Raw genomic sequence first — 18,917 nt, forward strand, 5'->3', positions numbered from 1 at the left:
TTCGGTCTCTCTCCCCCCCCCCCCCCCCAAATTTGGTTTCCAGTAAACGTGGCCCTCTCCCTCGACGCGTTTTGGCCGCATCTAAAAGGCACGTCCCGCATATTAAATTCGTCTGCCGTTCCCCATCGTCACACCTCGTCAACCCCCCCCCACACCAAACCGTGACCGCCGCCAAAACCACGCAATTGTTTTGTGTGTGTGTGTTGTTCGCAATTGTTTTGTGTGTGTGCGTGTGTGTGTTGTTCGCAATTGTTTTGTGTGTGTGTGTGTTGTTCGCAATTGTTTTGTGTGTGTGTTGTTCACAATTGTTTTGTGTGTGTGTTCGCAATTGTTTTGTGTGTGTGTTGTTCACAATTGTTTTGTGTGTGTGTGTTGTTCGCAATTGTTTTGTGTGTGTGTTGTTCACAATTGTTTTGTGTATGTGTTGTTCGCAATTGTTTTGTGTGTATGTGTTGTTCGCAATTGTTTTGTGTGTGTGTGTTGTTCGCAATTGTTTTGTGTTCGCAATTGTTTTGTGTGTGTTGTTCGCAATTGTTGTGTGTGTGTGTCTTGTTCGCAAGCCCCTCGTGGTTTTTTAATTCAAGGCTTTTGTGATTCCCACGGTGTTCGCGGCGCCACCGATTTCCCAGTCGCGCACGGTGCCGCACGGTGCCGGACTTCTGCGTTCTGCCGTCGAGTTGTCTCTCCCCTTTGATGTTGACCGCTCCAGCGCAGCGACAATTGATCAAACTCGAAGTAAATGTCGATCACGTGCATCCCCAAAACACGTTTAGTCGAGCGAAATGCCGTTCTCGTTTTGGGCACACGCGCAAAATGCGTTCGTGTCCGTGTCTTGTTTAAACACGGGGTTGGAGGAGGAGGAGGAGGGGGGTGGTGTTAACCTGCAGTGCACGAGTAATTAAATATTTTGACATTCGGCTTTGGACGAGAGCCAACGGAGCCCGCGTCGGGTAACACTAAAACGCCGGCGTTGCCGCTTCACGCCGCAACGCGACCCCCACGCCGCCTCTCGGCCGCGAGTCGCCTCTTGAGGCCGAGTGGCGGCGGCGGCTGCTGCTGCTGCTGCTGGTGGCGGTGAGTCGGCGGCTGCCCGTACAACAGATCCCGCACACTACGAATATGCACAGGCGCGCCTCGGCCGCAGAGCGTGGAGAGTGCAGAGAACCCCCGTGGGGCTCCCCTCGCTCCAAGCAGCCACAGCTGGGTTCGGGCGAGGATGGCGGCTGCGGCAAACTTGACCCTGAGCAACGAATGCAAACGGAATCGATTGCCTACTCTGAGACACCCTAGCAGTGGAGAGAGGTGCCCTACAAACCACTGCTCCGCTAGAGAGATGGGGGTGCGGGCTGGGGGTTGGGTTTGCGGGTGGGGGTAAGTAACTCTGCCCATGATAGAAACTTAAGAAAACCCCTACCGGGAATGTTATTCCTGTAGCCTTGTCTGGCACGTGGCATAAGCTGAGCAACCTTATACCGTTGCAATGTTCTTTTTTAGTTTGTGCTACCGAGGCCGCTTTCGTTTCGCTGTCTCTGCCCGGGGCATTACGAGGGAATCCTGAAATCCTCAATAAGCAGACAGGTTGTCCGCAGAATGCAGGCAAACCTCCTGCTGGTTCAGCCATCGTGTGATTGATTCCAGGTTAAAACTGCTAGGCGCTATGTTACGAGGATTATCGTTCTATTCCCTCTGCCGCAGTGGCAGTCGGGTGAGAGTTTACTGTCACGATGGCTCTTTGGACGTTCGTTGTTAGACGTGCGCGTGTGTGTGCGCGTGTGTGTGTGTGTGCGCGTCCTTGCCTCTGGAATGCCAGAATAGGACTGGAATGTGTACCACATTGCTGTAGAGGCTACCACTTAATTCATTGTTGTGCTTCAGATGGGATCAATGTAATATAAAACGGGGACGGTTATTGCACAGTTGAGGGAGCACTACAGTGATATCAAAATATATTATCTCAATAAAAATGCATTAGTTCTCATCCGCGGAAGGGCATGTCTCTGAGTAAACACAATGACGTTTAAGGTGGTGGAGGAGAAGAGATCTATCCGACGTGCAAACCTACCCTATTTGCATTGTATCTCGGAAAGCGAATTTCCTCACAAGCGCACACACTAATTAGAGCGGCATAACCCGTGAGCTTGTCATAGTGAAAACGCCACGGGTCCCTCGGCTTTTGCATACAGTTCCTTCAGCTGGCACATCTTCCTTCTCCGGCTGCTTTAAGGAGGAGGAGAGTAAATACAAAAATACTCTTTTTAATTTACCCGATAAGGCCCACTGAGCTATACAGCTCTTTTTCAGAAGCGACCTGGCCACAAATGACAGCTTAACAAAGTGGCTTGTCACGTGGAAATTTAAGCCAGCCAAATTCTTTAAACGCACGTTGATTCTAAATGTGGAGGGAAAACTCGGAGGACCCGGAGAAAAATCCACGGTGAGAACATGAAAACTCCAAATACTGTATACAGGTGTCAGGGTTGGGATCGAAACCACGACATCCTTCATACCAGGAGTGTCAGGGTTGGGATCGAAACCACGACCTCCTTCATACCAGGCAAGGGAGTTAACATCTCGCTTCCACGGCTCATTAACATATCTCAGGAAGTCATTGTATCACTGTGTGCCGGAGGTAATTCCAAGCAGTTGGTTTCTGATAAATAATGGAAATAACTTTGAATACGTATCAATCCTGCTGCAGCCTTAGCAGTTAAATATAATGGAGGTGACGTTTTGGGCAAGGGCCCTCTTTTATTATTTTATATGCCATGAAGAAGGACCATTGCCTGAAACGTCACTTATATAAATATCCTTTTAAGGCCACAGAATTATTTATGAGTGCTCGTGCACCACTGCCAATACAGCAGCATCACCAACTAATTTGTTCAATAATGGACTGACCTCAATCCTGGGCTCATCTTCGCGCTGTTTATGCATGGTTATGTATCCAAGGCAGAGAATGATTATATCACTGATGTCCAAAAGAGATCAAGCCAGCTCGCGAGAAAGCTTCCCATAATCTGTTGTGAATTCAGATTATTTTGGATTAAGAAACATTTCCTGTTATCCTTGTCTGCAAACCAAGCTTTGTCTAATCTCTCTCTCAAACACTGCTGTCCTTTATCCAACAACTGACCCGTTTCTGAACATCACACACATCGGATTTAGTACAAAATTAAGGGAACCCACCAGCGATGGTGACTTTGCAGGGAAGCTTTCATCCAGCAGTGGATAATGGCTCAATATTAAACGAGGCATGAATTGCTTTGTTTTGAAAAGTGAAAAAGTAATTTCAAAAGTGGATTGAGATTAAAATAACATTCTGCTGTGTTTTTTTACATGTCAAATCATAATAAAATTGGCCAATACATCTATTCCAAAATAAATATTAAATAAATATGAATCAAGATAACTTGACTGTATTTACTGACTATACCTTAATTTGCAAAGCAAACTATGGTATATCACATGCCACTGGAGAACCACCTTCCTATCGACTCATGCCATTCCTGCATGGATAAACAAATCACATTTATTTGTATTATTTGCAATTTGCATGTTTCAGATTTCAACATTGTACTAATAAAACCATCAAAATTTTTTCCATCAATTTTGAAAAGACCCTCGCTGGCAATGCACTTGTTTCTGGGAAAGCTACATTTGGGTGGATGGTGACCTGTGCCGTTTCAAGGAATCTGAATTTGAATGAAACAGCAATAGCCAGTTGTGTCGTGCTTCGAGTGCCAGAAGTCTCGCTGCTTAGCCAATCGGCAGGGCCCTTTGCAAGATGGAGTGCTTCTAAAGTGTGCTCCTGAAACCACATTTTATTCACATTACTGTGAACTGCACACATTAAATGTTGACTCAAACTTTCAAACGGGTTAGTCGAACATTTGTAGAGTTCTCCAGCAGACTGATATATTGCCTGAAATATTGCTTTAAAGCTGATTAAAATCCATGGCAGGTAATACCGGGTATATTAAATAGTGGTATATTGCATAAACCCAAGCTAACCTCTTTGGGGGAGAGTGCCTGGTACAGCTGTGCTTGGTGTGGAGGAATTACTGTCGAAAGTTCTGTGGATTGGAAGAAGGCCTACTCCAAAAGAGTAATAAACAGAGTTTATAGTGTCACTTTAAGTCCCAGGCTTTTATGGTGGAACAGTGGAATAACATGCAAGTTCATGCTTTGATGGGGTTTGGCAGTAGACTGCAGTAGACTGCCAAACTCCAACAAGAGGTGAGCTCATAACACTATGTAACACAATTTTTGTTCCTGGGTAGTAGGTATTATTTTCTAATTGCTTATGCCTCAAAAGTACAGAAAATTGCTATTATTCCCCACAAACTTTGCTTTTGTGACCAGGACAGTGATATTTAGAAATGTACCTATTTTCAATTAAAAACCTGGCTTATTTGTGTCTTTTCGATCTCATAAAGTCAGAAAAAAACCATATTAATAAAAAATTACATGTATTTATACTAAAGTAATACAAAAAGGACTACAAAAGATTTAGAAGTGAGTAGTGTTTCGAGATTTACGATTATACTGTAAATCCCAAATCAGCCCCCAAATGTAGTCTCCCATCATGTTCTCGTTATACTGTCTTTGGTAGCGGCGTTGAAAGTCCAGTATATCCTGGTGGAAGCGCTCGCCTTGCTCCTCCGAGTACGCTCCCATGTTCTCCTTGAATTTATCAAGATGAGCATCAAGGATATGGACTTTGAGGGACATCCTACAGCCCATTGTGCTGTAGTTCTTCACCAGAACCTCAACCAGCTCCACGTAGTTTTCGACCTTGTGATTTCCCAGGAAGCCACGAACCACTGCGACAAAGCTGTCCCAAGCCGCTTTCTCCTTACTAGTGAGCTTCTTGGGGAATTCATTGCACTCCAGGATCTTCTTTATCTATGGTCCGATGAAGACACCGGCTTTGACCTTTGCCTCAGACAGCTTAGGGAATAAGTCTTGAAGGTACTTGAAGCCTGCCAACTCCTTATCTACAGCTCTGACAAATTGTTTCATAAGGCCCAATTTGATGTGTAGTGGTGGCATCAGCACCTTCCGGGGGTCCACCAGTGGCTCACACTTGACGCTGTACCTCCCCACAGATAACTCGGTCCGCTGTGGCCAGTCCCGCCTGTGGTAGTGCGCCTTGGTGTCCCTGCTGTCCCGAAGGCAAAGATATCAAGGGAACCTGGTAAAACCGCCTTGGAGACCCATCAGGAATGCCACCATTTTTGAAGTCTCCAATGATCTACCAGTCGTACTCATCATACTTCAAGGTGTCCAGCAAGGTCTTGATGCTGTTGTAATCCTCTTTGAGGTGCACCGAGTGAGCCAGGGGAAGAGACGGGTACTTGTTACCATTATGGAGCAGCATGGCTGTGAGGCTCCTGGATGAGCTGTCAATGAAGAGGCGCCACTCATTCTGGTTACAGGCGATTCCGATTGCCTCAAACAGACTGGTCACATTGTGGCAGAGGCAGAGCCCATCTTAACGGGTTAAGAAGCTGCAAACAGATTGGTGACACTTCCTCTAATCTGCGACTTGCACACTTTTATCCAACAAGTTCCACTGCTTGAGCCTAGACATCAAAAGCCCGGCATTGGACTTGGTGAGACCAAGAACTCTGATCAAGTCGTTGAGGTCTTTTTGGTTGGGGTAGTATGGGTTTCTCTCATCTCCACCTCTGAAATTGTCATCTGGATCTACGTCTTCCTCGCTCTTTGACTTGCTGCTCTCTTCTAAAGACGGCTCCTCTCTCTCCGGAGGAGTGGGTACGGGAAGCTCATGGCAGTGTGGTACCGGGGCGATGGATGAAGGAAGGTCCGGATACGTGATAGCAGGTGCATTCTTGCCAGTCCGACGTTTGGAAGGGTCCACCATGCAGACGTAGCAATTTCTTGAGTGGTCAGTGGGTGCCTGCCAAATTTCTGGGATAGCGAACATCATGGCTCTCTTTTTCCCTCTGTACCATCCTACAAAAATACATTTATTTCACCCATGACTAATGTGTAAGAGATTCTCGCAACATTTTTCATATTTGATATTTTTTCAATAACATTTAAAATTGTAAAACATTTAAAATTTTAAAACTTTTACATGTTAAAAAATTGTAACACGTTTTATAACATAAAATTCCGAACAACAGTTGTCCATCTTACTTTCCAGAGTTATTTTGCATTGCTCGCAGGTGAAATGAGGTGGTCAGGGCTTGTCTTCATCCCCGACAGGCATGCCGAAATTTTCCTTGTAGGCCTCACACATCTTAGCAGATGCTTCCACAGAGTACTTTTTCGCTCTTGTCTTGATGAATTGGCCGCAGACAAAGCAAAATGCGTCTGCCGGATGCTTGCAGCCTCTTGATGCCATCTCAGAAAAATGCAGATATGTATCCACTTAGGCAGTTGGAACTAAACTGAACTGGGGGGCTTAAGGCCCCTGTATTTATACTACTTTTTATAATACTGGAAAGTTCTATAATGTTCTAGAAGTTACTCCAAGTTTACTCAGTTCTGAATCTATCTGGAATTTTCTGGAAAATAGGTAAATTTCAAAATATCACTGTCCTGGTCACAAAAGCAAAGTTTGTGTGGAATAATAGCCATTTTCTGTACCTTTGAGCCATAAGCAATTAGGAAATAACACTTACTACCCAGGAACAAAAAAATATATTACACAGTGTATAATCAGAGACACTTTGGACTGGATGAAACACAAGAAACGCAGATTTTTCTGGGCCAATATAGAAAGGTCGCTGTAAAATCTAAATGCTGTAGTGCTGGAAATTGCCAGTCTTGTTATATCCTTTTTAGTCCGACGAACTTATGAGGTCCTGTCAAAAAAAATCTGAATGAACGGCACTGTATTCCATCCAAAGCACGTGCACATACGTGTGCACTGGAAGGCGAGTTGCATAGAATTAAAATACCTCAATCGATTATTATTGTCAACTGCCCACGAAACATCGAAACTGCAGCAGCCTATAGAGCACCAATCATACGCATGGTGATCACCCATTCGAGCACTATCCAGGCCTGAACCTCCTCAGTTTCCAGGATCTTGCGAGAGCGAGCGCATTGCGCACACTCCGATGGGCATCCAAATTAGTTGAGGTCACGTGGGGTTCCCCTCCTCCTGCACCGGCAACATCGCTGCTCGCGATTGTGCGGGCTTCTGGAAGCCGTCCTGGAAAACTTCGGCTGAAAAAAACTCTCCCTCTCAGGCTGTCTCGTCGCCACCTTTGATTCTACGTCCTCGGTTGGTCTCCAAAAACAGGTTCCCTTCGAAGCCAAGTTTCACGAGTCGCATTCGCCGCTTGGGCTGCCGTAATGCGGCGAGTGTTTTCGAGCGTGACCTCTCCAACGTAGCACGAGGAGTCTTGTCACGTGCACGAAAGATCGCAAGGTGCACAAGCTCGTCTTGACGGGGGCGGGGCGGGGGGGTTGTGTGATTGGCCCCGCTGAATCACGGGACCCTGCGAACAATGGGCCAGTTGTAGACTCTCAATCAATATAAACTAAACTATACTATTTACACTTTTTTTTATTTACAAGGTAAGGCCCACTGAGCTATATAGCTCTTTTTCAGAAGCGACCTGACCTACAAATGGTCGCTCAACGAAGTGGCTTATCACGTGGACATTTCCAGCAGCCAAATACTCTTCACACATGTTTGTAAAACTGACTAACTTGGGGGACACGCTAAGGAACGTCTTAGGCAGCAGCTCCCCGACCCGTTTGCCTGCCATACATCTTGCTGTGTGCTATAGCGCGCACAGAGGCACAACAAGTAGTGCACAGGAAGGCGTCCAAGCACACGGGTTCGCCAAATTCCATGCAACAAATGTTAAGCAGCTTCAGCATTGCTAGTGCACACGCTCAAATGCGGTCCTGGCCGAGGAATCACGTGTGATCGTGCCCCACGTGATCGCCGATAAATGATTCGTCTCACGTAACCCCCCCGCCCCCTCCCCCCGACATTCTGACGCGTGCCCCTGGCGGTACACGTGACACCACGAGGTAACCCACAGGTTGGGAACCAGTCCATGTCTGTTTTCCTTTCAAATGACGAATTAAATCAACGCCCCAAGGACTTGTTGGCTGAACCTCATGCTGGCTCTGAACATCAAGTGTATCCCTTGATTAATACTCATCACCTTCACACAGCACGTTTCGTGCTTAATCCGAGTTGTAAATCGCACGACGCTTCTGCTTAGAGATGCTATTTTCTGATATTTAAAGCGGGGATTGTTTGAGCATAAAATGCAAGCTGCTGGAGGTACTGCACGCCCAGTTACCTTTATTAGTTTTATTTAACGTGCACTCTGTGCACTTAAGCCGACCGCTCGCTTGTGTAAAAATTACAACTTTACTCAAGTTAACTGCGTATTCCCGAGGTAGTTCGTGAAAGCCGACTTTTTTCCGGTTTTCTTTCTTGTGTCGATTACATTTGTTGAATCTGGCATCACTCAGGAAACTTATGCCATCAGCACGTGCCTTTGAACCATTGCCGAAGCTGTAAAAGCTGCGTTACTCGTGTCGAGTCATTGGGCCCCTGACAGGGCCGTCCATAGAGTGGGGTGCGGGACCTGGGGCAACTCACCCTGTGTGGCCCCCCCCCCGACGCCTTCAAACTAAACCGGAAGTGTTACATCTGATACCGTGGACGTCGTAGCGTGCCGACCGCCCTCCCCCCCAAAGCACGGGGCCCGGGCGGTCGACCTGACTCGCCGTACCCCAGGGACAGCTCTGCCCCCCATGGAAGGTTTTGCCCACCCAGGTGTCCCACCGCCCACCGATGACAGATTTATTTTGCAACGTTGAGGCTGTTGGCGGATATGTTGCGATGGGGGGAGGGACACCAAACTAATGAGCCATGCTCCTGAGGACAAAGCATGTTTCAGCTTACGAAAAAAACTATTAGGTTTGTATTCAGTGCATCCTTACACATTGGACAATCATGGGGAAATAGCTTTAAATAGCTATAAATGCCACTTAGTGCCGAAGCTATTAGATCCATTTCAGCAGAGCCAGAGGTTGGCCGAGGGGCTTAATTCTCACAAGATGTGACCACAGTGGCAACGCATTCCAAGAGGCCCTATTCGGCTCTGCCTCCAAATGGTAGAGATAACGCAGTGACTGGGAAACCAGTCAGGCTGCTTTGATCATCACCTTCACTCGGTACTTCTGCTGCCATGCAACATCTCACGGAAGACCTTGTTGATTGCTCGTTAGTCATCGGCACAAGGCTGTGTCTGGATCAGCTATACTTCGAGATAAAAATAGAGCAAAAATTGCGTGGCTTAAAAAAAATCCATTATCTCTGAGAGACCAATGGTTGATAACCGCGTTAATGCCTTGCCGACAATGCAGTTTGTCGAGGTTAGTTGCTGTCCAGGCTGTCGCACTGATAGCGGATACTAAAGCCTTTGGATCCGGGAAGTGCAAGCCAAGAAAAAACAAGTTCAAACTCGCGATGATATCAGCTGGAAAAAAAATAAACCAAGAAAACTTGCTGGGGTGTTCCATTTCTTGAGATACCCAAGGCCGACAACAAGCGTTTGCTTTAACGCTGCAGGCTGCTGCATAAAGTGAGCCATTGTGTTTCTAATATAACCTCATGAGTTGGGAGAAACTATTTTGTCCGCACATGAAAAGGAAGGCCAACATATAATCAAAGCACGAGTAAATCCACAAACTTTAACGTTTGTTTGTAGTCTGAAGGACCCTTGCGTGTATTTTCCCTCTGCTTCTCTACGGACACCCAGCAGCTTAGCCTTGTTTACACGAAGCAGTGTGGGTCGCTTTTATCTACGCTCCAATTCTGTCTGTTGTCTGCCCCTTGTTCATATTTTGCCCTAGGCAATGAACTGAATATACGGCAACACAATTCAAACCAACTAACCAAACTTTGGCAACTGGAGCGTGAAGATGTAAAGGTAAACCGGAGATGAGAATGTTTGATGGAAAAACCAAAACAAGAGGAAGGGAGGGAGGGAGGGGGGAATAGAAAATCCATTGCCTTTGTTTTTATAACCTGTAGACAAAACAGCTTCGCATGCAAGGCGGTAGGGTTCTGGCTAACGAGATGGCGCGCTGTGCTTTTGTTGTTGACGTTGGAAGAGTGCCTCGGATTCTCATCATGCGGGGCGCTTGCGGTGTCAATTGAGGTGGCACCGGCGGGTTCAAATGACGTGCAGTGTGGAGCGTGTGTCATCGTGCCGATAAGCCACGCTCGCTTGTGTGACTGTGTCGGCGGCAGGAGCCAGTCGCGCCGCTTTGCGCGTGAATAAAAACACGCAACAACAACAAAAAAAAACCCCGGAATCAGAAGCCTTATACAAAGAACACGGTTGTTCGCCGTTGTCTGTCCCGACCGATGGAAATCTTTCACGACGTTCGTAATTGGTGCACGACGGCTGTGCTGTAACCCATGGTTGAAATCATATCATAACAAATAATTAACATACAAGCGAGAGAGCATACTATCTGTTTAACAAGCTGTTTACGTGCGAAACACCACCTCAAAATATCAGAATACGCCGTTGTTATATATATGTTTTTACATACCGAACTACGGCAGATGGCATAAACACACTGCGCAAGTGGAAAGTTTGACACGCGAGACGCTGTCACGGTGCGGGGCAAAGTCTCACCGGGTGCAACTCATCAAGAGCTCACGGCCAGACAATGCCCGCACCAAGAGGTGGCTATGGAGTAGCCCCTTTTGAGATTTTAGCCTCATCTGTCAAGCTGCACAAAACGCCTTGAAAGAGGCCGAGGGAACCCACGCTTTACCCCACCACATGTGCCACCTACCGATTGACGGGCTATTAAAAATTGTATGTGCAGGTTGACCTTAAAAGATCGTCGTATGACTTAAAGGCACCATCAATTGTGTACGTGGTACAAATGTACGTGTGCGTGCTTACACACATACTGTGTTGCCGGAGTACACTGTGAACCCGGTGGCCCAAGTTCCATTCTCGCTCGTGTGGTGTGTGAACATCGTCACTCGGGAGAAAAAAGCGGCCGGGCGTGGAGCTGGCCACCCACCTCCTCGTGTGCCGTACCGGCCTTCATATATGCTCGCTTAACAGCACTTGTCCCAACATTCTGTCGAGGCTATACGGGCGATCTTTCTCTTTGTATCGCACATAATGAGTGGTGAAGAAGCGTTAGGAATCGGATACTTGTCGAGAAATGCGCTCAATGTGGAAGCCTCCTAATGATTTACGGGACACACGTGTGATGAATGCATTGATGTTAAGGGTGACTGCGTTGAGAGAATATACAGCAGCACGCGAGTGCGTGTTTACTTCCGATATCCATTCTCAAAACGTTTGTCTTCTAAATATCCAGGCTGAGACTCCGCACAGCCCTTCCTATCGCCAGCGGAATGTTTCCACTGCAACGAATGTCAAAGCAGGCGCATTATAGCGCGTTGATGGTTAAGGGCGACTTGGCAGAATGAAGATCTTCAAGTCTCTTGTAGAACAGGAGTTGAGACAAGCTTCGGTACTGAGCTTCACCCGGATCGTCTGTTGTGTAGCTCTGTGTGGATCTCCGACAGTTGTAAACTGTACCAGTGAGTGAGATTTAGGACCTCCAGACTTGGAATGAAAACATCATCTTGCAAACAGGAGCAATTAGGCGCCCTGCCTTCAACAGCAACAACAAAAAATGCTGCCCATGGAACCACTCCTCGAACCGATCAGTTTGCATTTGCTTTCATAGCGCGAAGTGGTTTGTGTATTTTATTTTAAAAGTATTTTTTTTAATATTACTTATTTTTAGAGAACAAACACTTTGCTACGTCAACCCACGTTTGCTATCTTCAGCTTGTGGCAGCAGCAGCAGCATTTTTTTTGAGAGTGGGTCGTTGATCGGGTGGGTGGGACGTTCATACATTTCTATGACCGGACTATTTGAGAATAACTACTCATTGGTTTTTTCGGTAAAGTCACGTATGTAGAAATACAATAAAATTATATTAAAACAAAAAAACAATCACGACGTTTCGATCACAACGCAAGCGATCTTCATCAGGTGTCAAGAACAAATCACGGAGGTAAATACAACAAAAAGATGAGAGACGAGAATTCAACAAACCTGAAAAAACATTATGTGAAGCACATCCAGTCAGGCCAACAACACAGTTAGACACTTCCTGGCGGACCACGAATTTCAGAAGAGTGTTAAATTTCGTGTTCGACCTTTGGATTGCACATACCAGCATAGATAGAATGAAAAACACGAGGTACACGGTCAGTAGAAATACATATACAAGTCCACCAAGAGGTAAGGAGGGAGGAAAGACGGACAGGGAGGCAGATAGAGAGGGGGGGGGGCGGAGGGATGAACAGAAGCTTAAATACGTGACTTTACCGAAAAAAACCCAATGAGTAATTGTATGCAGTCACGAAAGCTTTACTACTTTATTATTTGAGAAAAAGTTGACCGGAGTGTTTATGAATCCCACGGTGTTGGCACGCTCCCTTCTCTCTCAGGCACTCTCTGGCTGCCACGGGGGAGTCGTTGACGCATACAATTGTAATGACGTCATCACGTGCCCCCCACTACACACCTCGAGCTGTGTAAGGGCAGGGCATCTGTCCGAGGGCACTGCGCGAACGAACGCCCCCCGCCCGCTTGCAGTGGCCCGGAAGGAAGCGCAGCACGTTCGGTCGAACGATGGCACGGTCTAACGCAATTCGAAGCGTTTAACATGGTTCTTACGAATAGCAACAATCGCTCTGGCTCTTCTCTCTTGATCAACTCTGTTTGGTGCAAATTTGCCGTGTTTGGACAGTCCTAAAGAATTGAAATGCACATGTCTTGCCGTTATTTTTTTGTGTACATGTTAACATGTTTTCGTCAGAAAATTCAATGTAGTTCAAAGGGAACTGAATGGGTCTCATGAGGCAACAGTGGTAGATTAATCAACAAAACGTAAACATACATTCGTATTATGTTTTGTTGACGTTGTACAAACTAACATTTTAATTCATGACTAAACTAAATTCAAACATTTATTATCACTATATCTTATGTTGTATTGAGATATTTTTAAATGTCCCACAAGGTCTGATGTCAGTAATTGGACTTTGGTGGCCAACCCCCAACTCCCTCAGTGTCTCGAAAGTGCTGACATTTACGCACCGCTACCAGGTACTCATTAAAGGCTGAGTCGACCTAGGGGAGGTCCAGGACCAGTTCAAATATTCACCACTAGTGCTATTATATTTATAAACATATAATGAATCCGTTTTAAAAGGCGCATTTGAAATTAATAATCTCAAAGCGCTGAACATCAGAGGTACACCATATCCTTTGGATCATAAGACGCACTTTTCCCAATTCTATATGAAAACTAATGTGTGTGTGGGGTGCGCGTGACCAGATTGCTTTAACTTTATTCACGCCGGGCACAAGCTTGGGGTGCTTCTTACTTTCTGGAGCGTCTTATAATCTGGAGAGTATGGCATATACTAGTCTATACAATATGTACACATACTATATATCCACATATAATATATTCATATATATTGTATATAAATACTCTACTCCTAATTTTTCACCAACTACGTTCTACAGATTTACATGCAAATGTAGAGCACGTTGGAGTGACGACACCGTTGAAATGATGATCACGCTCCACTGTAAGTGGAGGAGCCTTTGCATCTCATTCCCTGTGTTGTGTAGGGTTGCGTGCCCGATCCTGGGCCCTATATATTACCTACTATAATCACTCAGAAATGTCTGTCCGTCCCGCGCGAGACGTCACTCCACATGCCACAGCCCTCCCCTCATTAATAATCACGAGCAGATGACGTCACTCCACATGCCACACCACTCCATGATAACCATTAGCGGGTGTCGTCACTCTGCATGGGGTACACACCCCCCCCCCCCCCCCTCATTAATAATCATGAGCTGAACTATTTTTCTTTTGAATATTTCAGATTTACTGCGATATACACCCGTCTTTGGATGTAAAAAAGCTAGTATATAAAAAAGGCCAGCCTTTCCCCCCCCATCGTCCTCAGTGATAGTGCAGAGGAGTAGAGTGAGAAACCATGAGAGGGCGTACAGAGGGAGGTGCGAGCAAGTTGATAGCGGAGGATGACGTCATGTCACGGGTGCTGTAAGGGGATGCCTTCGGGAACAAAGGGGGGTCCCAGTTAGGGGGAGGTGCCGCCCAAGGGGTACTTAAGGGGAACCGCGTGACGAGGGCATGGTCGTTGTGAGAGCCCGGAGTAAGGATCGGCTGCAGGAGGTCTCTGCCGCTCGTCGCCGGACGGTGTTGGCTGAACCCCCGTCTGGGGCAGACGAGTGGGAGAATCAAAGGGGATAGCCGAGAGCGGGGCTCCAAGTATTCAGTAAGGATCGGCTGAGAGAGGGTGGGTTCTTCTCTCCTCATTGCCGGGCGGTGTTGGATGAGCCCTCACCCCGGCCCGAGTGAGAGAGCCCAAGGGATAGCCGAGGGTAGGGCGACATCGTGTTCGGGGGTCCAGGGTAAGGACCAAGAATAGAGAGCAACCTACCCCTGGTGTGAGCTTGAGTGCTGAACGTGATAGTGTTCATAAACGGCAATCGCCCTTATAGTATACTCCGTCTCCGCGTGGTTCTACTACACAACAACTGGTGTCGGAAGTGGCCGAAAACCTTCGTCGCCATGTCAAAGTTGGCTACGAAGTGGAAGAACCCACCTGTTGTGAGATCGGACGATGAAGACAGCACGGAAGAGGTCCCCACGATGCCCCGGGAGTCCGGGGCCCCAGAGATGCGCCCCGTCGAGCTCGGACAACCGGTGCAGGAGGAGGTGGCTGCCGCTGCCGGATACTCACCACCGCCGGAGAGCTGGCAGCTTCTCACCAGCCAGTTCGGCAAGCCGCTGCAGTCGGCCGCACACCTCGTCTCCCTCATGTCAGAGGTGGGAGCCCAGCCGCGTGCGCCCATCGTGGTTTTGTAGCGGGAATGGGCGCTTCCCGACATTTCTCCTCCTGCCACGTTCGAAATTGGCGCCATCTGGCAGTTGTCATTGGATGAGTTCTCCAAACCAAAGACTGCGTTCCGCACACCCCAGGGGCTGTTCCAATTCAATCGGCTTCCTATGGGCCTCCACTCGGTCCCGGAAACCTTCCAACGTCTCATGGAGATAGTCTTGGCGGGACTACAGTGGGAATCTTGTTTAATATATTTGGACGATGCCATCGTTTTCAGCCGCACGTTTGACGAACACTTGCAACGTCTGGAGTCGGTCTTCATCAAAGTGCGTGCTGCTGGCCTGAAATTCAAACCCCAAAAGTGCAATTTGCTGCAGCCATCGGTGAAGTATTTGGGCCATGTGGTCAGTGCATCAGGTATCACCACGGATTCAGAAAAAAACTGCTTGCGTCCGTGCGCGGCCAACCCCCACATCTGTCACGGAGGTTCGCAGTTTCGTTGGCTTTGCCTCATATTACCGTCACTTTGTGCGGGATTTTGCGACTATCGCGAAACCACTCCATCCATTGTCCGCTAAAGGCCAAAAGTTTCATTGGGGAAAAGAGGAGGAGGCAGCGTTCGTCATGCTTCGAGTGTCCCTGGCGGATGCGCCAGGGACAAAGGGGGTAGCCGAGAGCGGTGCTCCAAGTATTCAGTAAGGATCGGCTGAGAGAGAGTGGGTTCTTCTCTCTGAGTGAATGAGCCCCCACCCCGGCCCGAGTGAAAGAGCCCAAGGGATAGCCGAGGGTAGGACGACATAGAGTTCGGCGGTGCAGGGTAACGACCAAGAATAAAGAGCACCTACCCCTTGTGTGAGCTTGAGTGATGAACGTGATAGTGTTCATAAACGACAATCGCCCTTATAGTAAACTCCGTCTCCGCGTGGTTCTACTTCACAACAATAGTATTTTAGTGTATTCCGTCTATGTGTGTACTGCCCACATTCTTCTGATAAGGTATGGCTGTTAACACGGCCTAGTTGAAGCACATGCTATTGTGTAGCAACGTGTAAACACTGCAGAAGCTTGTTGAGAGGGTTCGCGATGCTTTCTCGATGGCGATTGTGGATGCGGGGTCTGGAGGAGGGTTTTTTTTGTTGGTGGGGCCTAGCAGTGGAGAGCAGACGGGAATGGTTAAACCAAGACGAAGTACTTGGGAGGTTTTTGTTTATTATGCTGATTTGTGTTGAAAGTTGGAAATCCATTGGAGAAAGCAGCCAGTACATGTGCTGGTGATTTTGTCATTTTGTTCATCGGGAGTTTGCTGTTCTTAAAGTAAGATACTTGACATTGGAAACTCCTGTTTCGGTTGAACACATTGATGCAATATTGCATTCGTAGCATCTGGTCTTCAAAGTTCGTTTGGAGCATTGCTTCGTCTCCACGAGCTCTCTTCATCACTCACAATCATCTCTCACAGTACACGAGGTGCTCGTGTATATAAAGCACATAGATGAACCGAGTCCTTTATTATCTCTTTACCGCATCATTTGAATTGTATAACATTTGACAGCCTCTCCTCTTTGTACTCTTGCACTGAAGCCTGTCTGATCGGTTTACTGTTGGCAGGGCATCACGACGCATCACGACACGGCAGTCTGCGCGTGGCCTGTTATTGTCTTCTGGAAATCACACGGCGCTCGGAACGGTTATAAAGGCACAAGATTGATGAACGGGACATCGCCCTGCTTTTCTGGGCGTTCTTAAAATACGACGCTGTTTACTTTACCCCACGTCTTAAATTAAACCAAACGACGATGCTCCTGTAAGCCGTTACATCGCTTGGAGCAAAATCTTAAGTGGAGCGAACATGTCTCGATGAGAGCGATGCTTTTTTTTGTGTGTATGTGGCAATTATGAGTGTTGTGACGTGTTTGGCACACGCTGCGTGCAATAAACCCAGTAACTGATCTGTATCCAGGCCGGGGGTGAGAGTGTGATGGATGAATTCTTGGCGCGTCATCAGTGCCGTGTCTCTAAGTTGGCGACAGCGAGCGTCTAGCTTGTGGTGAGTTACAGGTGCTTGTACAGAGGAGCACTTTATTTATACAGCGATCACGCAGTTTCCAAACTGCCAAAGTCCTTGCGGAGGCATGAAGGCAAGTATTTGGCGGCACTGCAGCAAGCCCATCTGCCTCCTGTTAAGAGATACTGCATAATGAATGCAGAAAGTAACCAGAGGAGCAGGGTTATTAAGCACCCACTCCCACAGGCATCTGCCAAGAATTCCCTGGCAGTAAAACGATAGCAGCTGAGATATGTATCTTGCCCCTGATTGGGCAATCATCTTTAAAAAGCGGATGGCACTGGAAAGTGAAACGTGCACATTGCGACGCTTGTATAATTGCAGGAAATGTTAGCATTGGAAACGTTGTTTCATCACACCATTTATTTCTTCTGGCACGGACTTTTGTTAGTACAGCCGCACTGGGGTATAACAAAAAAAGCTTAAATATATACACGTGCACAATAAGCTATTTTGGGGGGGGGGGTAAATCTTTGTCAGCCTAAATATGGAAATGTTGTTACAGAATCCCAAACAGAGCTGAGTTGAAATGCAGCGAGGCGGAGATGAGATTTATAGGTACTGATTGGAATGAAACTCATTTTCATTTGTTTAGTCCTTATTTTGCATGTTGATAAAGTTAAATAAATATCGTGATTTCTACGGACACTAGAAAGGCATATGCAATATTAGCATTGCACACTGCTCCAGCGTAGAAAGCTATACGTTTGTTCATCCAATTTTAGGTATCAAATATGTACTCTCAAGAATTGAAAAATATTTTTGCCTTTTAATTTTCCAAGAAAGCACCGCGTTATTTTATAGGAGGGTATTTTTAATGTTTGGTAAATTGTTACATTTTATCATAATTTTGCAATCCGCATCGTGTCACGAGATGAAGAATCCATCGGGAACTCTGACAGAGAAAGGTCCGCGAAAGCAGATATTACAGAACTACTTCTGAAATCTGTTGCAGTGACATATTCATACTACAGTACGTGCCAACACTTTCCTACCTGCACACCTAAGAGTCATGTTCATCGCATCATAGTCAAAGCCATGTTTTGAATTCTCAGAGCTGGAATATATTTTTTTGTATGTGGAGTCATTGGTAACTTGACTGAGAATATCAACTCACGACACTTGAGAACCCAGTTTAATCGTGGGCAGATGCCCAGAATTCAACACAGGAGCTCAGTGGTGCCAGTTCAGTGCTCTGACCTTCTGAACTACCCAGCCACCTTAATGAGTCCCTTATTTCATGTGGGAGGAAACTAGAGAACCAAAGAGAACACACTGTCTAAATGTGACTTTGACTCAAGTGATCTCAGCCTGCAGCTCAGCTCTTTCCCAGTGCGTGTGGCGATTTATCGATTAACGTTGGTTATTATTCTCACGATACATTTGTTAAAACTTACGTGCAAGCATAAATAGTTTACAACTTTATGGGGGGAGTAGTGGTGCAGCTGTTCACGGCACTGAGTTCTGAACCCGGAGCCCTGAGTTCGATTCCCGGATATGGGGAGGATAGATGGCGAGTGATATCTGAATTGATCGAAGGCCACTCCTTCACCGACCTGCATTTAACCGGCATGGCGAAGTATGGTCAGACAATCCCGGTGACCAACATAGACGTAGGGGAGCACCGTGGTCCAACAGTAAATTGACAAAGGGCTGTCAAACATTTTAATAACTTTGTTCATAAGGCCAAATGCCGATACCATATTAATTCCTACATTTAAATGAGTGTAAACCGCACCTCGTATGAGATTTGTACAACACGTTTGGTGGATTCGAGGAAATGGGTAACCGCGACATTATTTTGAGCATCCAAACAAGGTGACATTGAGGAAAGTATTTAGGTTAGGTCCAACATCCTAGCATTCCGTCTCACAACATATGACATGCGTTTGCGCTCTTTA

This window comes from Petromyzon marinus, chromosome 13 (genome assembly GCF_048934315.1).
Source record: "Petromyzon marinus isolate PM22_M1 ecotype Great Lakes invasive population chromosome 13, UKy_Petmar_22M1.pri1.0, whole genome shotgun sequence".
Lineage (NCBI taxonomy): Eukaryota > Metazoa > Chordata > Hyperoartia > Petromyzontiformes > Petromyzontidae > Petromyzon > Petromyzon marinus.